The following is a 25,638-nucleotide window of genomic DNA, read 5'->3' on the forward strand; positions in this document are numbered from 1 at the left end:
TGCTATTAAATATCTTATGGAAAAGAAAGATGCTAAACCTAGACTTATTAGATGTGTTCTCTTGCTACAAGAATTTGATTTGCATATTATTGATAGAAAGGGAGCTGAGAACCCCGTTGCAGACAACTTGTCTAGGTTGGAAAATGTTCTTGATGACCCACTACCTATTGATGATAGCTTTCCTGGTGAACAATTAAATGTCATAAATGCTTCTCGTACTACTCCATGGTATGCTGATTATTCTAATTACATTGTTGCTAAATTTATACCACCCAGTTTCACATACCAACAAAAGAAAAAGTTTTTTCTATGATTTGAGACATTACTTTTGGGATGACCCACATCTTTATAAAGAAGGAGTAGATGGTGTTATTAGACGTTGTGTACCTGAGCATGAACAAGAACAGATCCTACGCAAGTGTCACTTCGAGGCTTATGGAGGACACCACGCTGGAGACAGAACTGCACATAAGGTATTGCAATCCGGTTTCTATTGGCCTACTCTCTTCAAGGATGCTCATAAGTTTGTCTTATCTTGTGATGAATGTCAAAGAATTGGTAATATTAGTAGACTTCAAGAAATGCCTATGAATTATTCACTTGTTATTGAACCATTTGATGTTTGGGGCTTTGATTATATGGGACCGTTTCCTGCCTCTAATGGATATACACATATTTTAGTTTCTGTTGATTACGTTACTAAGTGGGTAGAAGCTATTCCAACTAGTAGTGCTGATCATAACACCTCTATTAAGATGCTTAAAGAAGTTATTTTTCCGAGGTTTGGAGTCCCTAGATATTTAATGACTGATGGTGGTTCACATTTTATTCACGGTGCTTTCCGTAAAATGCTTTCTAAATATGATGTTAATCATAGAATTGCATCTCCTTATCACCCACAATCTAGTGGTCAAGTAGAATTGAGTAATAGAGAGCTCAAATTAATTTTGTAAAAGACTGTTAACAAATCTAGAAAGAATTGGTCCAAGAAACTTGATGATGCATTATGGGCTTATAGAACTGCATATAAAAATCCTATGGGTATGTCTCCGTATAAAATGGTTTATGGAAAAGCATGTCACTTACCTCTCGAACTTGAACATAAGGCATATTGGGCTATTAAAGAGCTCAATTATGATTTCAAACTTGCCGGTGAAAAGAGGTTATTTGACATTAGCTCACTTGATGAATGGAGAACCCAGGCTTATGAAAATGCCAAGCTATTTAAAGAAAAAGTTAAAAGATGGCATGACAAAAGGATACAAAAGCGTGAGTTTAATGTAGGTGATTATGTATTGTTATACAACTCTCGTTTAAGATTTTTTGCAGGAACACTTCTCTCCAAATGGGAAGGCCCTTACGTTATCGAGGAGGTCTATCGTTCCGGTGCCATAAAACTCAACAACTTCGAAGGTACAAATCCGAAGGTGGTGAACAGTCAAAGAATCAAACATTATATCTCAGGTAATCCTATAAATGTTGAAACCAATGTTATTGAAACCGTAAGCCCGGAGGAATACATAAGGGACACTTTCCAGAACGTTTCAGGCTCTGAAAACGAATAGGTATGTGGCACGGTAAGTAAACCGACTCCAAAACAGTTCTAATGGCAATTTTTCTCCGTTTTGGAAAATAGAAAAATAAGAAGCAGTCCGGGAAGGACACTAGGGTGGAGGGCGCGCCCTACCCCCCTGGGCGCACCCCCTGCCTTGTGGGCACCTCGTGTGCTCTCCGGACTCCGTTTTCTTGCACGATACTTATTTTGGTCGGTAAAAATCATTATACAATCTCCCGAAGGTTTTAACTCCCGTATCACGCAATTATCCTCTGTTTTCGTTTCAAGCTTTGCTGCTACAGATTAGAGCAAGATATCTTCTCAAGAGTCAGTCGAGGAGAGCCGGGTGTCTCATCCGGCATCGAGATCAAGGACAAATAGCGATGCTGACCACTTTGGGCCAGCAACGGAGGAAGAGATGGAGGTTGATTTGAAGAGGATAGACGCCATGGAGGAGGATCAAGAAGTCACTTCTCGCCACCGAGATGGATTCACGACGGGGGAACTATAGAGCTCGGCTATTCCAAATTCGGTTATCCCTTCCAATGTTAGATTTCTTTCTTGCGAGAATATGAAAAAGAGTGTTACTTGTTCCCCCGCAGCTATGCAACATCCTTGGGTGCAAGGAGCTTTAACCGTCACGGGTAAACTCCATAAGGAGATAATGGATCTCAAGCAGCAACTCAATAAGCTCGAGGAAGAGAATCGTACCCTGAGGAGTATCACCGCCATGAATATCACACCACCACCTCTGAAGAAAGATACATAATCACTTGGGTATGGGCACTCCCCTTGGCAACTACCAAGCTTGGGGGAGGTGCCCCGGTATCGTATCACCATCACACTCCTATCTTTACCGTTTTTCTTAGTTCAATCCTTTTAGTACTATCTTGATCTAGTAGAATAAAGTTTTTGGTATGATCTAGTTTTGAGTTTTGCTTTATGATCCCTCTATGTAATCGAGTCTGTGAGCTATATAATAAAGATTAGTGTTGAGTCAAGGGCTTGGTTATCTTGCTATGATCTTGAGTAAATAAAAGAAAAGAGAAAAATAATAAAAAGAAACAAAGAGATCATATTGATCTTATGGATAGTAATGACTTCACATAGAAAGAGTATGATGATTAAAAGTTGTTGAGAGTTGACAAACATAGCTTTGGTCATCTTTGCAATTAATAGGAAGTAATAAAGAAAGAGAGGTTCACATATAGATATACTATCTTGGACATCTTTTATGATTGTCAGCACCCATTAAAATATGACATGCTAAAGAGTTGATACTGGAAAAGGAAGACAACGTAATGGGTTATGTTTTCTTACATCTGAGATAAAGTATATTGTCATGGATCATCCAACATGTTAATCTTGCCTTTCCCCCTCATGCTAGCCAACTTCTTTGCACCAAGTAGAGATACTACTTGTGCTTCCAAATTCCCTTAAACCCAGTTTTGCCATGATTGAGTAAGATCCTTCAAGTAAGTTGTCATCGGTGCAAGCAATAAAAATTGCTCTCTAAATATGTATGATTGATTGGTGTGGAGGAAATAAGATTTATACGATCTTGTGATGTGGAAGAAATAAAAGCGACGGACTGCATAATAAAGGTCTATATCACAAGTGGCAATATAAAGTGATGTTCTTTCGCATTAAGATTTTGTGCATCCAACCCTGAAAGCGCATGGCAACCTCTGCTTCCCTCTGCGAAGGGTCTATCTTTTACTTTTATCTTCTACCTTATGCAAGAGTCATGGTGATGTTCACCTTTCCTTTTTTACATTTTATCCATTGGCAAGCACAGTGTGTTGGAAAGATCCTGATATATATATATATATATATATATAGTGTTACTATTCATCATTCAGGGTGCAGAATAAGTTATTCTTCACCCGAGGTAATCTTATGATCATTTCATAATTAAATTACGTTTAGAATTCAAATAGTTACATTCCTATTGATTCACTACGTAAAATTTGACATAAAAAAATAAAAATATAGGTCATAAGACAAGAAAATTTGTAGTTTATGTGTATTTTAAACTATGTTTTTACGTTTGTAATTTTACATAACATAAAATATTTTTTACGGCGATTATATATTTTCTTACGGTCTCTTTTTACGTCCGAAATAAGACAAAACTTACGGAATGTAAAATTACGATGCATTGATGGTAAAATAGAGGGGGGTGAAGAATAACTATTCCTCAACCAGGGTGACGAATAGCGCGACTATATATATATACACACATCTGGGCTATTCTGTTACTAGTAACAGAATATTATTCTGTTACCCTTTTTGAACTAACGGTTTCAGGTGGTTGAACTGATGTTTTCGAAGCGGTTGAACTGATGCTTTCAGTTGTGTTTAACACATCGTCTTTTTTAGTTCAAAAACTTTTTGTAATTTTTTTGTCGAAACGTGGCGTGTAATATATCGTTGGAAAGCTCTTGAAAACCATATACTAACGGTTTCAGGTGGTTGAACTGATGCTTTCAGTTGTGTTTAACACATCGTCTTCTTTAGTTCAAAAACTTTTTGTAATTTTTTTGTCGAAACGTGGCGTGTAATATATCGTTGGAAAGCTCTTGAAAACCATATTTCAAGTATATTGAACGTTTCTGCAAAATCATTATGGTTTAAGAGCAGTTTTGAAAAAACCATTTTTTTCAAAATCGAAAATGTGAATCGTATTTTGGACTCAATTTTCAAACGGTTTGTCGGAATTGAGCAAATAAGATGGCATTGAAAGCTGGTGAAAATCCGCATCTTCCATATATGTATTGTTTTTTCTAATTCTATATGATTTAAAAGTAATTTGAAAAACGGTTTAATTCTGGACGAAACGTATTTTCGCGATTTTTTGCAAACGGTTTGTCGGATTGACGCAAATGATACGGCGTTGGAAAGCTATGTAAAATGCGCAACGTTTTCGTATAGAATTTTTTTTCTAATTCCTTACGGTTTAAAAACGAATTCGAATACGGTCAAATTTGATTTTGAACGCGATTTTTTTAAGAATTTTATCGAAATATGGCAAATAATATACCGTTGGATAGCTATAGAAAATGCGAAACTTAGTCATGTTGAATGTTTTCTCTACTTCGCAACCGTTTAAGAGTAATTTTGAATACGGCATGACGGTTTCCTGCTGTTTTCTCGTGTGAAAAACATAGTCGTACTGATATATATATATATATATGTTTGTACCGAGCTATTTTTTAAGATTAATTTTGAATGGTTCCGAAAAAAGGTATTTGTACTGATGCTTGCATGGGTTTGTACTAAGCGTGTTTTCACTAACTAGACTTTGCTCTGTTTTTTGTTAATATTTTTCTCGTAAGTTTTCAACGGTTTACTGTATCGTCGCCCCTGTACTTGTATGGTTTGTATCATCGAACTGAATGATATTTTATTTAAAAATAAAATGTGTTTGTTTTGTTTCCTTTTTTAACTCAACATTTTTTTGACAACGTTGTTCTGAACTTCTCTCATTTTACGACTTGTACTGAGGTACTTACTAAGCAGGATTTTCATGGGGTTTCTTTTTTTTTGCTTGAACTTTACAATTTGAATTTCTGTCATTTCTTTTATTCCGAACGGACCACCGTTTTTAACTCGTACTGAGGTACTTACTACGCCCGAACTGGGGTGGCTATCGTGTGTCTCGGCGTGTTTTGAACTCAATGATATTTTTTCATCAATTTACTGCCCATTTTTTTCATCACACTTGAGAGTGATTAATAGGTTTACTTACTGGCCAGTAACACATGAACTCCTCAGGCAATAATACATGAACTCCTCGGGGAGGGGGTGCGGGGCGGCACGCTGGAGGGAGGGACTGCGGGGCTGCGCGCTGGGGGGGAGGGGGTGGCGGGGCTGCGCACTGGAGGAAGAAGAAAGGCGGCGTAAGTTGGGGTCGCCGTGGCATGGGTCTGATCCGGCGTCATCAGGGTGCATCTGGCGGGGGTGTCGCACGGTGGGGAGGGAGGAGGTGGCGCGCTGGCGGGGAGGGGGCAGTGCACGGCGGGGGAGGGAGGAGGCGGCGCACAGTGGGGGAGGGAGGGTGCGGCGCACCGGCGGGGGAGGCGCACGACGGGGGAGGGAGGGGGTGGTGCACCGGCAGGAAGGTAGGGGGCGGCGCACGGTGGGGAAGGGAGGGGGCGGAGCGCCGGCAGGGTGGGAGGGGGCGGCGCGCTGGAGGAGGAGTTGGGGATCGGGAGGGAGGTGGTGGGTTCGGTCGCCGTCGCTCCTATATAGGGTCGGAGGGTAACGGAATATTATTCTGTTACTAGTAACAGAATGTAAGTTAGCATGAACTATTATTGTTGACATTACCCATGAGGTAAAAGGTTGGGAGGCAAAACTATAAGCCCCTATCTTTCTCTGTGTCCGATTAAAACTCCGTAACCACAAGTATTGCGTGAGTGTTAGCAATTGTGAAATACTAAATGATAGTTGAGTATGTGGACTTGCTGAAAAGCTCTGACATAGACTCTATCTAATGTTATGATAAATTGCAATTGCTTCAATGACTGAGATTATAGTTTGTTGGTTCTCAATGGAGTTTCTGATTCATACTTCACATTGTGGATTGATTATTACGTGGGCATAAGAAATCATATGATGTTATCCATATATGTTGCTGTTATAAGAATAATCATGATTCCCTCATGTTCGTATTTTATTTTATCGACACCTCTATCTCTAAACATGTGGACATATTTATCGTTATCGGCTTTCGCTTGAGGACAAGCGAGGTCTAAGCTTGGGGGAGTTGATACGTCCATTTTGCATCATGCTTTTATATCGATATTTATTGCATTATCGACTGTTATTACACGTTATGTCACAATACTTATGCCTATTCTCTCTTATTTTACAAGATTTACGTAAGGAGGGAGAATGCCGGCAGCTGGAATTCTGGGCTGGAAAAGAAGCAAATATTAGAGACCTATTCTGCACAACTCCAAAAGGCCTGAAACTCCATGAAAGTTGTTTTTGGAAATAATAAAAAATACTGAGCAGAAGAAATACCAAGGGGGCCCACACCCTGGCCACGAGGGTGGGGGCGCGCCCCCTGCCTCATGGGCCCCCTGTTGGTCCTCCGGTGGCCATCTTCTACTTTATGAAGTCTTTCGTCTGAAGAAAAATCATAAGCAAGCTTTTGGGACGAGACTCCGCCGCCACGAGGCGGAACCTTGGCGGAACCAATCTAGGGCTCTGGCAGAGCTGTTCTGCCGAGGACACTTCCCTCCGGGAGGGGGAAATCATCGCCATCGTCATCACCTATGCTCCTCTCATCGGGAGAGGGCCAATCTCCATCAACATCTTCACCAGCACCATCTCCTCTCAAACCCTAGTTCATCTCTTGTATCCAATTCTTGTCTCTAAGTCTGGGATTGGTACCTGTAGGTTGCTAGTAGTGTTGATTACTCCTTGTAGTTGATGCTAGTTGGTTTATTTGGTGGAAGATCATATGTTCAGATCCTATATGCATATTAATACCCCTGTGATTATGAACATGAATATGCTTTGTGAGTAGTTACGTTTGTTCCTGAGGACATGGGAGAAGTCTTGCTATTAGTAGTCATGTGAATTTGGTATTCGTTCGATATTTTGATGAGATGTATGTTGTTTCTCCTCTAGTGGTGTTATGTGAACATCGACTACATGACACTTCACCATTGTTTGGGCCTAGAGGAAGGCATTGGGAAGTAATAAGTAGATGATGGATTGCTAGAGTGACAGAAGCTTAAACCCTAGTTTATGCGTTGCTTCGTAAGGGGCTGATTTGGATTCATATGTTTCATGCTATGGTTAGGTTTACCTTAATACTTGTTTTGTAGTTGCGGATGCTTGCAATAGGGGTTAATCATAATTGGGATGCTTGTTCAAGTAAGAACAGCACCCAAGCACCGGTCCACCCACATATCAAATTATCAAAGTACCGAACGTGAATCATATGAACGTGATGAAAACTAGCTTGACGATAATTCCCATGTGTCCTCGGGAGCGTTTTCTTTTATATAAGAAATTATCCAGGCTTGTCCTTTGCTAAAAAAAGGATTGGGCCACCTTGCTGCACCTTGTTTACTTTTATTACTTGTTGCTCGTTACCAATTATCTTATCACAAAACTATCTGTTACCTATTATTTCAGTGCTTGCAGAGAATACCTTGCTGAAAACCTCTTATCATTTCCTTTTGCTCCTCGTTGGGTTCGACACTCTTACTTATAGAAAGGACTACGATAGATCCCCTATACTTGTGGGTCATCAATATATCAGGGTCTTTTGAGTACTCACGATTCGGCCCGGGGCTTATCTCGGGGGCGCAGCTCTGGGCTGCTATCAACGTCCCACGCGGAGTTATCGGGGCGGGGGGCTTCCCTTTCTTGGACGCCTCTGCCTCCAGATTTGTGGAGGCCGCCCTCTTCTCCCTTCTCCCCTAAGGGGGGAGTTGCTTTCTTCATCCTCCTCGTCGTCGTCTTCGGCGGCGGAGGAGTGAGTCTCGTTGTCTTCGGACATCACGTCCGAAGCACCCTTGCGGCGGAGGCCACTTATGGCCCCCTTGGCCTTCTTCTCTGGCGCCTGGTAAGGCGCCAGGACCAGCATCTTCGTCAAAAGCGGGATGGATGGTTCCTCGGGCAGTGGAGCCGAACACCTAATCTGCTCCGCCTTCTTTGTCCAGTCCTGGAAAAAATAAATAAATGGTGATGCTTAGGTATCTTCCCTGAATAAGCAAGTAAGGATACACCTTGAAATGCGAAAGACTTACCACACTGGCGGGATGGGCCAGGGCATGCCCACGGTCCTCGGTCGTCTCCGGCGGCGTCTCGTTGCCCTTGAAGAGCACCTTCCAGATATCTTCGTGCGTAGTTCCGTAGAACTGCTGCAAGGTCCGGTGCTCGGCCGGATTGAACTCCCATAAATCGCAAGTCCGGCTCAGGCATGGAAGGATCCGGCGAACTAGCATCACCTGGATCACATTGACGAGCTTGATGTTCTTGTCCACCATGCTCTGGATGCGCGTTTGCAGCGCTGTCAGCTCCTCCGACGAAGACCAATTCAGGCCGTTCTCTAGCCAGGAGGCGAGCCGCATTGGGGCTCCGGACTTGAATTCAAGAGCCGCGGCCCATGAGGCATCGCGGGGCTCTGTGATATAGAACCATAGTTTCTGCCACTCTTTGACGGTCTCCACAAAGGTACCTTTGGGCCATGTGACATTGGGCATCTTGCTCACCATGGCACCTCTGCATGTTGGCCATCCACCACCTACGGCTTCACATTGAAGATTTTAAGCCACAGTCTGAAGTGGGGTGGAATGCGGAGGAAGTCCTCGCACACGACAATAAATGCCGAGATGTTGAGGAAAGAGTTTGGGTCTAGATCGTGGAAATCTAGCCCATAATAGAACATGAGTCCATGGACGAAAGGGTGGAGAGGAAACCCTAACCCGTGTACGAAGTGGGGGATGAACACCACCCTCTCATTGGGCTTCGGGGTGGGGAAGATCTGCCCCTTGGCCGGAAGCCGGTGGGTGATTTGTTTGGCCAGGTACCCGGCCTCCCGAAGCTTGGTGATGTCCTTCTCCTTGACGGAGGAGGCCATCCACTTGCCTTGCGCTCCAGATCCGGACATGGTGGAGTGCTTTCTTGAGGCAGAAAAGATGTGGACTTGGGTGCTGGAGCTCGAGAATGGGAGGGCAGAGAGAAAGAAGGCGTGGGTGAAGGAAAGGAATCCTTATCTCCTTATAAAGGCGATGAATATCAAGCGCCTCCCCACTCGCCTTAGAACTCGCCTATTCCCAAGGGTTATGCAGACGACACGGTTGGGTTACCCACGCCCGTATTGATGAGAATCCCGCAATAAGGGGACACGATCTCTACTTCGACAAGACGTGTCAATAAAACTGCGTCTCGAAACATGGATCGGCTGGCCAAAAACGGTTCAAAATAATAACCAGGCTGAGGCGTGATGTCACGCTACAAAAAGTTGTTAGCAGATTGGACTCGTGAAAAATTATACTCTCTGCGGATGTGTGTGTGGTACTTGTTTTGCAGAGCCGGACACGTTCGTTGCGTTCGAAGACTGTTTTGAAGTAATAGGAGGAGGAACCCGCCTTGCAATGCCGAAGACAATCTGCGCGCCGGACACCTCGTCATTGAAGCCTGGTTCAGGGGCTACTGAGGGAGTCCTGGATTAAGGGGTCCTCGGTGTCTGGACTATGTAGCATGGGCCGGACTGATGGGCTGTAAAGATACAAAGACCGAAGACTCTCTCCCGTGTCCGAATGGGACTCTCCTTGGCGTGGAAGGCAAGCTTGGTGACCTGATATGAAGATTCCTTTCCCTGTAATCAACTTTGTACAACCCTAGTCCTCTCCGGTGTCTATATAAACCGGAGGGCTTAGTCCGTAGGGGCAATCATAATCATACAGGCTAGACTTCTAGGGTTTAGCCATTACGATCTCGTGGTAGATCAACTCTTGTAATACTCATATTCATCAAGATCAATCAAGCAGGAAGTAGGGTATTACCTCCATAGAGAGGGCCCGAACCTGGTTAAACATCGTGTCCCCTGTCTCCTGTTACCATCGACCTTAGACGCACAGTTCGGGACCGCCTACCCGAGATCTGCCAGTTTTGACACCGATAGTCTTTGCCTGCCAAAGGCTCTGGTGGTGATGCAGCTATGGGCTCCATGATGACCTCCGTCCTGCCGTCCTGCTGGTCTTGGTCTTGTTGCACCAATATGGAAACCTTTGCTTGATGCCTCGGGACTCCTCGCCTAAGCCTGCCTCTTTAGCACCAAAGAGGAAACCGGTACTCTCGCCCACTGGTGCCCGCCTGGCCTTGGTCGTCATGGCTCATGTCACGGGAACCTCACGAGGTGCCCCCTGCCTTGATATCTCCGCTCCTCACGAGCCAGCCTAGTGTGGCTGCCCCTGAGGAGGTCTTGTGTCATCCACCTCGTGAGGCTTGGCCCCTCGCGAGGGTCTTGAGTGGCTGCTGATGAAGATGGGCCGTACCAGGCCGTTGGCAGAGCCACGCCGCGGGCCGCAGGCAGGCAAGTCTGGGGACCCCCGTTTCCAGAACGCCGACAAATCTCGTTACCGGAAAGTCTCTTTACTCATTCTGTAATGCATCATTCCGCAACTAACTCATTAGTCACATTTCTTGCAAGGCTTATAGTGATGTGCATTACCGAGAGGGCCCAGAGATACCTCTCCGATACACGGAGTGACAAATCCTAATTTTGATCTATGCCAACCCAACAAACACCTTCGGAGACACCTGTAGAGTATCTTTATAATCACCCAGTTACGTTGTGACGTTTGATAGCACACAAGGTGTTCCTCCGGTAATCGGGAATTGCATAATGTCATAATCAGAGGAACATGTATAAGTCATGAAGAAAGCAATAGTAATAAAACTAAACGATCATAATGCTAAGCCAACGGATGGGTCTTGTCCATCACATCATTCTCTAATGATGTGATCCCGTTCATCAAATGACAACACATGTCTATGGTCAGGAAACTTGACCACCTTTGATTAACGAGCTAGTCAAGTAAAGGCATACTAGGGACACTTTGTTCTATCTATATATTCACACGTAATAAGTTTTCGGTTAATACAGTTCTAGCATGAATAATAAACATTTATCATGATATAAGGAAATATAAATAATAACTTTATTATTGCCTCTAGGGCATATTTCCTTCAGTCTCCCACTTGCACTAGAGTCAATAATCTAGATTACATAGTAATGATTATAACACCCATGGAGTCTTGGTGATGATCATGTTTTGCTCGTGGAAGAGGTTTAGTCAACGGGTCTGCAACATTCAGATCTATATGTATTTTGCAAATCTCCATGTCTCCCTGCTTGACTTGATCACAGATGGAATTGAAGCGTCTCTTAATGTGTTTAGTTCTCTTGTGAAATTTGGATTCCTTCACCAAGGCAATTGCTCCAGTATTGTCACAAAAGGATTTTCATTGGACCCGATGCACTAGGTATTACACCTAGATCGGATATGGACTCCTTCATCCAGACTCCTTCATTTGCTGCTTCTAAAGCAGCTATGTACTCCGCTTCACGCGTAGATCCCGCCACAACGCTCTGCTTGGAACTGCACCAACTGATAGCTCCACCATTCCATATAAATACATATCCGGTTTGTGACTTAGATTCATCCGGATCAGTGTCAAAGCTTGCATCGACGTAACCATTTACGACAAGCTCTTTGTCACCTCCATACACGATAAACATATCCTTAGTCCTTTTTAGGTACTTCAGGATGTTTTTGACCTCTGTCTAGTGATCCACTCCTAGATTACTTTGGTACCTCCCTTCTAAACTTATAGCAAGGCACACAAGGTCTGGTACACAGCATTGCATACATGATAGAACCTATGGTTGAGGCATAGGGAATGACTTTCATTTTCTCTCTATCTTCTGCAGTGGTCGGGCATTGAGTCTGACTCAACTCACACCTTGTAACACAGGAAAGAACCCTTTCTTTGACTGATCCATTTTGAAATTCTTCAAAACTTCATCAAGGTATGTGCTTTGTGGAAGTCCAATTAAGCGTCTTGATCTATCTCTATAGATCTTGATTCCTAATATATAAGCAGCTTCACCGAGGTCTTTCATTCAAAAATTCTTATTCAAGTATCCTTTTATGCTATCCAGAAATTATGTATTATTTCCAGTAAACAATATGTCATCCACATATAATATTAGAAATGCTACATAGCTCCCACTCACTTTCTTGTAAATACAGGCTTCTCCAAACGTCTTTATAAAACCATATGCTTTGATCACACTATCAAAGCGTATATTCCAACTCCGAGAGGTTTGCACCAGTCCATAAATGGATCGCTGGAGCTTGCACACTTTGTTAGCACCTTTAGGATCAACAAAACCTTCTCGTTGCATCATATACAACTCTTATTTAAGATATCCATAGGAATGCAGTTTTTACATCTATTTGCCAAATTTCATAATCATAAAATGCGGTAATTGCTAACATGATTCGGACAGACTTAAGCATCGCTACGGGTGAGAAGCTCTCATCGTAGTCAACTCCTTGAAGTTGTCGAAAACCTTTCGGAACAAGTCGAGCTTTGTAGACAGTAACACTACGTTAGTGTCAGTCTTCTTCTTGAAGATCCATTTATTTTCTATGGCTTGCCGATCATCGGGCAAGTCAACCAAAGTCCACACTTTGTTCTCATATATGGATCCCATCTCAGATTTCATGGCCTCAAGCCATTTTGCGGAATATGGGCTCATCATTGCTTCCTCATAGTTCATAGGTTCGTCATGCTCAAGTAACATGACCTCCAGAATAGGATTACCGTACCACTCTGGTGCGGACCGTACTCTGTTTGACCTATGAGGTTCGGTAGTAACTTGATCTGAAGTTTCATGATCATCGTCACTATCTTCCTCACTAATTGGTGTAGGAATCACTAGAACCGGTTTCTGTGATGAACTACTTTCCAATTCGGGAGAAGGTACAATTACCTCATCAAGTTCTACTTTCCTCCCACTCACTTCTTTCGAGAGAAACTCCTTCTCTAGAAAGGATCCGTTCTTACAATGAAAATCTTGCCTTCGGATCTGTGATAGAAGGTGTACCCAACAGTTTCCTTTGGGTATCCTATGAAAACACATTTCTCCGATTGGGGTTCAAGCTTATCAGGTTGAAGCTTTTTCACATAAGCATCGCAGCCCCAGACTTTAAGAAACGACAACTTAGGTTTCTTGCTAAACCACAGTTCATATGGTGTCGTCTCAATGGGTTTAGATGGTGCCCTATTTAACGTGAATGCAGTCGTCTCTAAAGCATAACCCCAGAACGGTAGTGGTAAATTGGTAAGAGACATCATAGATCGCACCATATCTAATAAAGTACGGTTATGACGTTCGGACACACCATATGCTATGGTGTTCCAGGTGGTGTGGGTTGTGAAACTATTTCACATTGTTTCAAATGAAGACCAAACTCATAACTCAAATATTCTCCTGCACAATCAGATAGTAGAAACTTTATTTTCTTGTTGCGATGATTTTCCACTTCACTTTGAAATTCTTTGAACTTTTCAAATGTTTCTGACTTATGTTTCATTAAGTAGATTTACCCATATCTGCTCAAATCATCTGTGAAGGTCAGAAAATAATGAGACCCACCGCGAGCCTTGACACTCATTGGACCGCATACATCAGTATGTATTATTTCCAATAAGTCAGTTGCTCGCTCCATTGTTCCGGAGAACGGAGTCTTAGTTATCTTGCCCATGAGGCATCGTTCACAAGCATCAAGTGATTCATGATCAAGTGATTCCAAAAGCCCATCAGCATGGAGTTTCTTCATGCGCTTTACACCAATATGACCTAAATGGCATTGCCACAAATAAGTTGCACTATCATTATTAACTTTGCATCTTTTGGCTTCAATATTATGAATATGTGTATCACTACAATCGAGATTCAACAAAAATAGACCACTCATCAAGGGTGCATGACCATAAAAGATATTACTCATATAAATAGAACAACCATTATTCTCTGATTTAAATGAATAACCATCTCGCATCAAACAAGATCCAGATATAATGTTCATGCTCAACGCTAGCACCAGATAACAATTATTCAGGTCTAAAACTAATCCCAGGGGTAGATGTAGAGGTAGCGTGCCGACAGCGCTCACATCGACTTTGGAACCATTTCCCACGCGCATCGTCACGTCGTCCTTAGCCAATCTTAGTTTAATCCGTCGCCCCTGTTTTGAGTTGCAAATATGAGCAACAGAACTAGTATCAAATACCCAGGCGCTACTGCAAGCATTAGTAAGGTACACATCAGTAACATGTATATCAAATATACCTTTCACTTTGCCATCCTTCTTATCAGCCAAATACTTGGGGCAGTTCCGCTTCCAGTGACCAGTCCCTTTGCAGTAGAAGCACTCAGTTTTAGGCTTAGGTCCAGACTTGGGCTTCTTCCCGGGAGCAGCAACTTGCTTGCTGTTCTTCTTCAAGTTCCCCTTCTTCCCTTTGCCCTTTTTCTTGAAACTAGTGGTCTTGTTAACCATCAACACTTGATGGTCCTTCTTGATTTCTACCTCCGCGGCCTTTAGCATCATGAAGAGCTCGGGAATTGTCTTATCCATCCCTTGCATATTATAGTTCATCACGAAGCTTTTATAGCTTGGTGGTAGTGATTGAAGAACTCTGTCAATGACACTATCATAAGGAAGATTAACTCCCAGCTGAGTCAAGTCGTTGTGGTACCCAGAAATTCTGAGTATGTCTTCACTAACAGAACTGTTCTCCTCCATCTTGCAGCTATGGAACTTATTGGAGACTTCATATCTCTCAATTCGGGCATTTGCTTGAAATATTAACTTCAACTCCTGGAACATCTCATATGCTCCATGACGTTCAAAACATCTCTAAAGTCCCGATTCTAAGCCGTAAAGCATGGCACACTGAACTATCGAGTAGTCATCAGCTTTGCTCTGCCACACGTTCATAACGTCCGGAGTTGCTCCTGTAGCGGGCCTTGAACCTAGCAGTGCTTCTAGGACGTAATTCTTCTGTGCAGTAATGAGGATAATCCTCAAGTTACGGACCCAGTCCGTGTATTTGCTACCATCATCTTTCAACTTAGCTTTCTCTAGGAACGCAATAAAATTCAAGGGAATGGTAGCACGGGCCATTGATCCACAACAACATAGACATGCAAAAAACTATCAGGTACTAAGTTCATGATAAATTAAAGTTCAATTAATCATATTACTAAAGAACTCCCACTTACTAAATAACTCCCTCTAGTCATCTAAATGATCACGTGATCCATATCAACTAAACCATGTCCGATCATCACGTGAGATGGAGTAGTTTCAATGGTGAACATCTCTGTGTTGATCATATCTACTATATGATTCACGTTCGACCTTTCGGTCTCAGTGTTCCGAGGCCATATCTGCATATGCTAGGCTCGTCAAGTTTAACCTGAGCATTCTGCACGTGCAAAACTGTCTTACACCTGTTGTATGTGAACGTAGAGCTTATCACACCCGATCATCATGTGGTGTCTCGGCACGACGAACTGTAGCAACGGTGCATACTTAGGGAGAACACTTATACCTTGAAATTTAGTGAGGGATCATCTTATAATGCTACCGCCATACTAAGCAAAATAAGATGCATAAAAGATAAACATCACATGCAATCAAAATATGTGACATGATATGGCCATCATCATCTTGTGCCTTTGGTCTCCATCTCCAAAGCACCGTCATGATCTGCATCGTCACCGGCTTGACACCTTGATCTCCATCGTAGTGTCGTTGTCGTCTTGCCAACTATTGCTTCCACGACTATCGCTACCGCTTAGTGATAAAGTAAAGGAATTACATGGCGATTGCATTTCATACAATAAAGCGACAACCATAAGGCTCCCGTCAGTTGCCGATAACTTTTACAAAACATGATCATCTCATACAACAATATATATCTCATCACTTCTTGACCATATCACATCACAACATACCCTGCAAAAACAAGTTAGACATCCTCTACTTTATTGTTGTAAGTTTTACGTGGCTGCTACGGGCTTCTAGTAAGAACCATTCTTACCTACGCATAAAAACCACAATGATTTTTCATCAAGTGTGTTGTTTTAACCTTCAACAAGGACCGGCCGTAGTCAAACTCGATTCAACTAAAGTTGGAGAAACAGACACTCGCCAGCCACCTATGTGCAAAGCACATCGGTAGAACCAGTTTCATGAACGCGGTCATGTAATGTCGGTCCGGGTCCCTTCATCCAACAATACCGCTGAATCAAAGTAAGATGTTGGTGGTAAGCAGTATGACTTTTATCGCCCACAACTCTTTGTGTTCTACTCGTGCATATCATCTACGCATAGACCTGGCTCTGATACCACTGATTGGGAACGTAGTATGCAATTTCAAAAAAATCCTAAGCTCACGCAAGATCTATCTAGGAGATGCATAGCAATGAGAGGGGAGAGTGTGTCCACGTACCCTCGTATACCGAAAGCGGAAGCGTTTAGTTAACGCGGTTGATGTAGTCAAACGTCTTCACGATCCAACCGATCCAAGTACCGAACGTACGGCACCTCCGTGTTTAGCACACGTTCAGCTCAATGACGTCCCTCGAGCTCTTGATCCAGTAGAGTGTCGAGGGAGAGTTTCGTCAGCACGATGGCGTGGTGACGGTGATGGTGATGTGATCCGCGCAGGGCTTCGCCTAAGCACTACGATGCTATGACTGGAGGAGTAAACTGTGGAGGGGGCACCGCACACGGCTAAGAGTACAATTGATGTGTTATGGGGTGCCCCCTGACCTCGTATATAAAGGAGGAGAGGGAGGAGGCCGGCCAAGGGGCGCGCCATGGGGGGGACCGACTAGGACTCCAAGTCCTATTCGCCCCCCTTCCTTCCAACAGTGGGGAAAGGGGGAAGGAGAGGAGAGGAAGAGGGAAAGGGGGCCCGCGCCCCTCCCCTTCCTATTCGGACTCCCCTTGCGGGGGTGCCTCCCCCTTGTGGGCTATCCCCTCTTCTCTCCCATGGCCCATGAGGCCCATGATATCCCCCGGGGGGTTCCGGTAACCCCTCGGTACTCTGGAAAAATACCCGAACCACTCGAAACCATTCCGATGTCTGATACTACCTTCCAATATATGAATCTTTACCTCTTGACCATTTCGAGACTCCTCGTCATGTCCGTGATCTTATCCAGGACTCCGAACAAACTTCAGTCACCAAAAGACATAACTCATAATACAAATCATCATCGAATGTTAAGCGTGCGGACCCTACGAGTTCGAGAACTATGTAGACATGACCGAGACAAATCTCCGGTCAATAACCAATAGCGGAAACTGGATGCTCATATTGGCTCCTACATATTCTAAGAAGATCTTTATCGGTCAAACCGCATAACAACATACGTCATTCCCTTTGTCATCGGTATGTTACTTGCCCGAGATTTGATCATCGGTATCATCATACCTCGTTAAATCTCGTTACCGGCAAGTCTTTGTACTCGTTCCGTAATGCATCATCCCGCAACTAACTCATTAGTCACATTGCTTGCAAGGCTTATAGTGATGTGCATTACCGAGAGGGCCCAGAGATACCTCTCCGATACACAGAGTAACAAATCCTAATCTTGATCTATGCCAACCCAGCAAACACCTTCGGAGACACCTATAGAGCATCTTTATAATCACCCAGTTATGTTATGACGTTTGATAGCACACAAGGTGTTCCTCCTGTATTCGGGAGTTGCATAATCTCATAGTAGAGGAACATGTATAAGTCATGAAGAAAGCAATAGCAATAAAACTAAACGATCATAATGCTAAGCTAACGAATGGGTCTTGTCCATCACATCATTCTCTAATGATGTGATCATGTTCATCAAATGACAACACATGTCTGTGGTCAGGAAACTTGAGCATCTTTGATTAACGAGCTAGTCAAGTAAAGGTATACTAGGGACACTTTGTTTTGTCTATGTATTCACACATGTACTAAGTTTCCCGTTAATACAATTCTAGCATGAATAATAAACATTTATCATGATATAAGGAAATATAAATAACAACTTCATTATTGCCTCTAGGGCATATTTCCTTTAGTAAAGACTTCGATCAAAAGGTATACTGCTCCATGATTGGCTCTTTATTGTATCTATATGCATCTAGGCTAGATATTATGCTCCGTGTTTGCATGTGTGCCCGTTTTCAAGCTACACCGAAGGAATCACACCATAAGGCTGTGAAACATATTCTTTGATATCTAGCTCATACTCCAACACTTGGATTATGGTACCCCAAGGGCTTGGCTTTTGATCTTATTGGATATTCTGGCTCTGACTATGCTAGTGATCGAGTGGATCGCAAGTCAACAGCAGGCACATGCCATTTCCTCGGACGATCCTTAGTATGTTGATCCTTGAAGAAGAAGAACTGTGTATCACTATCTACTGCTGAAGCTGAGTATATTGCTGCTAGTTCTTGCTGTGCTCAATTGATGTGGATGAAGCAAACCCTCAAGGACTATGGTGTGACACCCCGAGACCGATGTGCCAGGTGTCTTCCAGTTATTCGCAGTTGTTGCCTTGTTGTTTGCTTGCGTGTCATGCATCTCATATCATGTCATCATGTGCATCGCATTTGCATACATGTTTGTCTCATGCATCCGAGCATTTGCCCCGTTGTCCGTTTTGCAATCCGGCGCTCCTATGTCACCCGGTGTCCCTTTCTACCTCTTTTCGTGTGCGGGTGTTAAACGTTTTCGGATTGGACCGAGTCTTGTCATGCGGCCTTGGTTTACTACCGGTAGACCACCTGTCAAGTTTCGTGCCATTTGGACTACGTTTGATACTCCAACGGTTAACCGAGGAACCGAAAAGGCCTCGTGTGTGTTGCAGCCCAACACCCCTCCAAAGTGGCCCAAAACCCACCAAAACCCCCTCCATCTTCTCGGTCATTCGAACACGATCGCGTGGCCGAAAACCGCACCTCATTTGGACTCCCCTAGCTCCCTCTACCTATATATTTGTGTCTCCCTCCGAAATTCGCGGTCTAACCCTAGTCTACCTCCTCCACAGCGCATCCGAACGCGTCCTCGCCGCGCCGGACATGTCCACTGCGCCCTCCACGTCGCCCAGCCAAATAGCGGCCGCCTCGTCAGCTCGCGTCGCCGCCCCGGGCCACTCACAGCGCGCCACATCAGCCTTGCCCGCGCCCACTTCGCTGCGGCCCGCGGAGCCCATCGCGGGCCAGCGCAGGCCCGCGCGCCGCCGCCGCTCGCCCGCTGCGGCCCGAGTCCCCGCCGCCCGATCCGGTTTGTGTCGCCTCCTGAGGGCCTCGTCACCGGCCACCGTCTCCGGTGAGCTCTCGCCGGAGCTCTGCCGCCGCGTCGACCCTGCCGCTCCTCTGCCGAGCACCTCGCCTCCCTGCGCCTCCCCGCGCCACCGCCATCGCCTCATCGCGCCGCGCCCGCACCACCACGCAGCGCCCCGCCGCCGTCTGCTTCCACCGCCATTGCCACCTTCGTTCATCGGCGACCCTGCACCGCCCCGTCACCGAGCATGGCCGCAGCTCGCCCGGCCTCGTCGTTGCCGAATCCGGGGGCCCCATGCCCGGATCTACTTGTTTTCTGCTCGCGGTGGTCCTCCCCTCGCCGGAGAGCCGCCAGGTTCCTGTCGGTCGCGCCCGCAAACTCCGGCGGCGTCGTCCCGCTCGAGGAGGACGACGTCCCCCGTCGCTCGACCTCGTGGGCCCGCTTGGGCCAACGCATCGGCCTAACTCGCACGGCCCGCCTCGTTCTCCTCCGTCCTAGGCCACAGCCCGCTAGGTGAGCCCCGTCTAAACCCTGCTCAGGCGACTGATAGCTATCTAACGCTCAGTTTCAGATCTGGGATTTTGGCTAAGTCTTGTATCCCTGTACATTTTTTATGCATACTTCATCATGTCATAACTTCATCACCGTTGCTCCGATTCGTGCGTGTAGCATATCAAAATGTTCGTCTCGACGAGTACATCATTTCATCTCATTGCATCATTTTCATTTGAGCTCATATTGATGCCCGAAATGCTGTTGGAAGAGGGCTATGTGATGATAGTTTCAGATCTGTTTCAGCAAATGCACTTTTGTCATTTTTGCCATGATTAATGTGTGCATGCTATGATCCTGAGCTCTACATGTGTTTTGATGTATGCCATGCCATCTTTACAGGGGTGTATGTCATGTATTTTTGTGATCTTCGTGGTGACTAGCACAAGCATGCAAAGTAGCTTACTCAATGATGCTGATTTCAGGGACTTAGAATTTCACTAAGTCCTTGCCCTGTTATTATTTTTATGCCATATGTTCATGTTGTTTCCTAGTGATCCGTGCCTCTTTTGAGCATGATCAGTAAGGAGTTTTGTAGATAATTTTGTGCTCTATCTATCCATGTGTTTGTTTGCAATTATGGAGCACCCTAGCTTGAGTCAATCGAGCTCTACTTTTGCTATAAAATGTTCCTGGCAGATTGTTAACATGTTTAGCGATTTTGCCGAGCTTGTTGTTGTTGATCCATGCATGCTATGTTGTTGTTCTTGCCATGTCTAGCTTCTATGCCATGTCTACTTGTTGGGTGTATGCTTAGCTTGTCATGCCATGTTTTGTAGTGAGTACATTGAGCTCGTAAACATGCCTACTCGTTATTTGTTTTGCCATGCTCCAGTTTTTCACTAAGTCTGAATCTGTTTATGTTTTTGCTATGTTCACGTGCTTGCAATTGTATTTTTTGATCCCTTTTGGCTTATGGTCACTAAGGGACTTTTGTTGTATGCTTTGAGTAGCTTCAAGCCATGCCTTGCTTTGCCATGATATGTTCCGGTAGCATGTAGTTATCGTGCTCTAAACATTGCTTCCTGATGATAAATTCCTGACTTGCTGTTAATTTCACTAAGTCTGAAACCTGTTATCTTTTGCACTTTTGCCATGCTTGTTTGAGCTTGCTATTGAGTGAATTAGCCGTAGCTCATTGTTCATCTTTTGTAAAGCATCTTGAGTGGATCCCTACCATGTATTTTGTTACTATGTTGGAGTGTTGTAGCTTATTTATCTTGATGCATTTAGATGGTCTCTTGCTGTTAATCGCAGACCGGTGCCATATTTGTTTTGCTTGTCATTTCCAAACCGTGCATCCGATTCCGGTGATCTTCATATTGATTTCAACCGAAATCAGCTCCTCTTTCCAGTGGCACTCTTGTATTTCCAAGTTGAGGCCAGGTTCAATCATTCCTTTCCAAATCATGCATATGCATCACATACCGCATCCCGCATATCATGCCATGTTCATATGTTGGTTGTTTACTATGTTGTGTGCTTCTTTCCGGTGTTGCTTCTTCGGGTTGGTTCTGATAACGTCGCGTTTGTGAGGACCCGTTCGACTACGTCCGTTTGACCTCTTCATGGACTCGTTCTTCTTCCTTGCCGGATTTCAGGCAAGATGACCATACCCTCGAAATCACTTCTATCTTTGCTTGCTAGATGCTCGCTCTTTTGCTATGCCTATGCTGCGATACCTACCACTTGCTTATCATGCCTCCCATATTGTTAAGCCAAGCCTCTAACCCACCTTGTCCTAGCAAACTGTTGTTTGGCTATGTTACCGCTTTGCCCAGCCCCTCTTATAGCGTTGTTAGTTGCAGGTGAAGATTGGAGTTTGTTCCATGTTGGAACATGGATATTTTGTTGGGATATCACAATATCTCTTATTTAATTAATGCATCTATATACTTGGTAAAGGGTGGAAGTCTCGGCCTTATGCCTAGTGTTTTGTTCCACTCTTGCCGCCCTAGTTTCTGTCGTATCAGTGTTATGTTCCGGGATTTTGCGTTCCTTACACGGTTGGGTTATAATGGGAACCCCTTGACAGTTCGCTTTGAATAAAACACCTCCATCAAGGCCCAACCTTGGTTTTACCATTTGCACTAACAACTTAGCCTTTTCCCTTGGGTTTCGCGGACTCAAGGGTCATCTTTATTTTAACCCCCCCCCCCCCGGGCTAGTGCTTCTCTAAGTGTTGGTTCGAACCGAGTAGACTGCGGGGCCACCTCGGGGCAACTTGAGGGTTGGTTTTACTCGTAGGATGTCTCATCTGAGTGTGTCCTGAGAATGAGATATGTGCAGCTCCTATCGGGATTTGTTGGCACATTTGGGCGGCTTTGCTGGACTTGTTTTACCATTGTCAAGGATGTCTTGTAACCGGGATGCCGAGTCTGATCGAATTGTCTTGGGAGAAAGAATATCCTTCGTTGACCGTGAGAGCTTGTGATGGGCTAAGTTGGGACACCCCCTGCAGGGTTTTGAACTTTCGAAAGCCGTGCCCGCGGTTATGGGCAGATGGGAATTTGTTAATGTCCGGTTGTAGAAAACCTGAAATCTTATTGTAACACCCCGGATGTAATTTACCTTATATGTATCCCTACTCTTGCCGTTTCCGGCGCTAAGTTATTTTATTTTCCTCGGGTTCGGGTTTTTGTCTTCGTGTGTTGTTGCCTTTGTCATGCATCTCATATCATGCCATCATGTGCATTGCATTTGCATATGTGTTCGTCTCATGCATCCGAGCATTTTCCCTGTTGTCCGTTTTGCATTCCGGCGCTCCTATCTCCTCCGGTGCCCCTTTCTACCTCTTTTTTTGTGTGTGGGGGCTAAACATTTCCGGATTGGACCGAGACTTTCCATTCGGCCTTGTTTACTACCGGTAGACCGCTTGTCAAGTTTTGTGTCATTTGGACTTCGTTTGATGCTCCAACGGTTAACCGAGGGACCAAGAAGGCCTCGTGAGTGTTATAGCCCAACACCCTTCCAATTTGGCCCAAAACCCACCAAAGACCCTTCCATCATCTAGAGCGTTCGATCACGATCGCGTGGCCGAAAACCACACTCCATTTGGAGCTTCCTAGCTCCCTCTACCTCTATAAATAGACCCTCCTCCGAAATTTTCGGGTCTTCTTCCCCCTAACCCTAGAAAAAACCCCTCTCGACCGCCGGACAACGTCCGCCTCCACCGGACAAGTCGCCGCCGCCAACCGGGGCATGCCACGTGGCAGCACGCGCCCACTTCGCCGCCGATCCCGCGCGGGCCCGCTCGGCCCGTGGCCGGCCCCCGCGGCTCGGGTATCCTCCGCCGCCGCTCGGGGCTTCTTCTTCCTCCGCCGCCGCCCGACGCCGCCTCGCCGCCCCATCGCCGGTGACCGATGCCGCCTCGCTGCGCCGGCGACTACCTGGAGGTCGCCGCCTCTCTGCCTGACGCCGGCGCCGCCTCGGCTTCGACGCTGGCAGGCTCCTCCGCCGGCCCCCTTCTCCTACTCCGGCGCCCGGCCCCGGCTACCTCCTCCTCGACCTCGACTCCGGCCACCGCGGTCAATAGCTCCGGCGAGCTCGGATCCGGTGACCTCGGGAAGCGTGTGATCTGGATCTAGAAATCTCGGGGTTGACTTTTCCCCTCCTAACCCTAGCTTTTTTGCATTTTTCCTCATGTCGTAACTCCGCATCCGTAGCTCCGTTTTGCACGTGTAGCATATCAAAATGTTCGCCTCAGAGAGTACATCATTTCATCTCATTGCATCATTTTCATTTGACCTCATCTTGATGCCCGAAATGCTGTTGTAAGAGGGCTATGTGGTTAAATTGTCAAATCTGTTTCATCAAATAGCTATTTGTCATTTTTGCCATGTTTAATGTGTGCAGGACATGCTCCTGAGATCTACATGAGTTTTGTTATATGCCATGCCATATTTACAGAGGTGCTTACCATGTATTTTTGTGATATGTGTGGTGACTAGCACAAGCTTGCAAAGTAGTGCAATCGTTAATGCTGATTTCAGGGACTTAGAATTTCACAAAGTCCTTGATCTGATTTTGTCAATATGCCATATGTTCATGTTGTTTCCAAGTGATCCGTGCCTCTTTTGACGGTTATCAGTAAGGATGTTTTGTTAACATGGTGGTCCTCTATCCATCCATGTCTTTGTTTGCAATTATGGAGCACCCTAGCTTGAGTCAATTAAGCTCTACTTTTGCTATTTCGTGATTCCTGGCAGATTGTTGTCTTGTTAGCAATTTTGCCAAGGATGTTGCTAGTGATCCGTGCATGCTATGTTGTTGTTCTTGCCATGTCTAGCTTCTATGATATGTATTCTTGATGGGTGTATGCTTTGTTTGTCATGCCATGCTCTGTAGTGAGTGCATCGAGCTCGTGAACATGCCTACTCGTTAACAGATTTGCATGCTCCAGTTTTTCACTAAGTCTGTAATCTGATTATGTTTTTGCCATGTTCACATACTTGCAATTGTATTTTTCGATCCCTTTTGGCTCAAGGTCACTAAGGTACTTTTGTTAAGTGCTTTGCGTAGCTTCATGTCATGCCTTGCTTTGCCATGTTAAGTTCCTGTAGCATATAGTTTTCATGCTCCAAAGTGTGCTACCTGATGTTAAATTCCAGACTTGTGTTAATTTCACAAAGTCTGAAACATGTTTATCATTTGCACTTTTTCCATGCTTGTTTGAACCTGTTAATGGATGAATTGGCCGTAGCTCAGTGTTCATCTTTTGTCAAGCATCATGAGTGGATCCCTGCCATGTATTTTGTTGTCATGTCTGAGTGCTGTAGCATAATTGTCTTGATGCATTTAGATGGCTACTTGCTGATTATCGCAGATCGGTGCCATATTTGTTTTGCTTGCCATTTCCAAAGCGTGCATCCGTTTCCGGTGATCTTTATATCGATTTCAACCAAAATCACCTCATCTTTCCAGTGGCACTCTTGGATTTCCAAGTTGAGGCCAGTTTCAATCATTCCTTGTCAAATCTTGCATATGCATCACATACCGCATCCCGCATAGCATACCATGTTTGCATCATGTTGTTCGAACTTTGCACGTGGTTGATTGTGTTCTGTTTTGCTTGTTTGTCTTGTTTGGGTAGAGCCGGGAGACGAGTTCGCTAACGAGGAGCCTATTGAGTTTGCTTACGAGGATCAAGTCAACTCTTACAACTTTGCAGGCAAGATGATCATACCCTCGAAATCACTTCTATCTTTGCTTGCTAGATGCTCGCTCTTTTGCTATGCCTATGCTACGATACCTGCCACTTGCTTATCATGCCTCCCAAATTGCCATGTCAAACCTCTAACCCACCATGTCCTAGCAAACCGTTGATTGGCTATGTTACCGCTTTGCTCAGCCTCTCTTATAGCGTTGCTAGTTACAGGTGAAGATTGGAGATCATTCCTTGTTGGAACATTGTTTAATGTTGGGATATCACCATATTATCTTGTTACCTTAATGCATCTATATACTTGGTAAAGTGCGGAAGGCTCGGCCTTTTGCCTAGTGTTTTGTTCCACTCTTGCCGCCCTAGTTTCCGTCATATCGGTGTTATGTTCCCGGATTTTTCTTTCCTTACGCGGTTGGGTGATAATGGGAACCCCTTGACAGTTCGCCTTGAATAAAACTCTTCCAGCAATGCC

This window comes from Triticum urartu, chromosome 1A (genome assembly GCF_056163025.1).
Source record: "Triticum urartu cultivar PI428250 chromosome 1A, HENAU_Tu73, whole genome shotgun sequence".
NCBI classification, from domain to species: domain Eukaryota; kingdom Viridiplantae; phylum Streptophyta; class Magnoliopsida; order Poales; family Poaceae; genus Triticum; species Triticum urartu.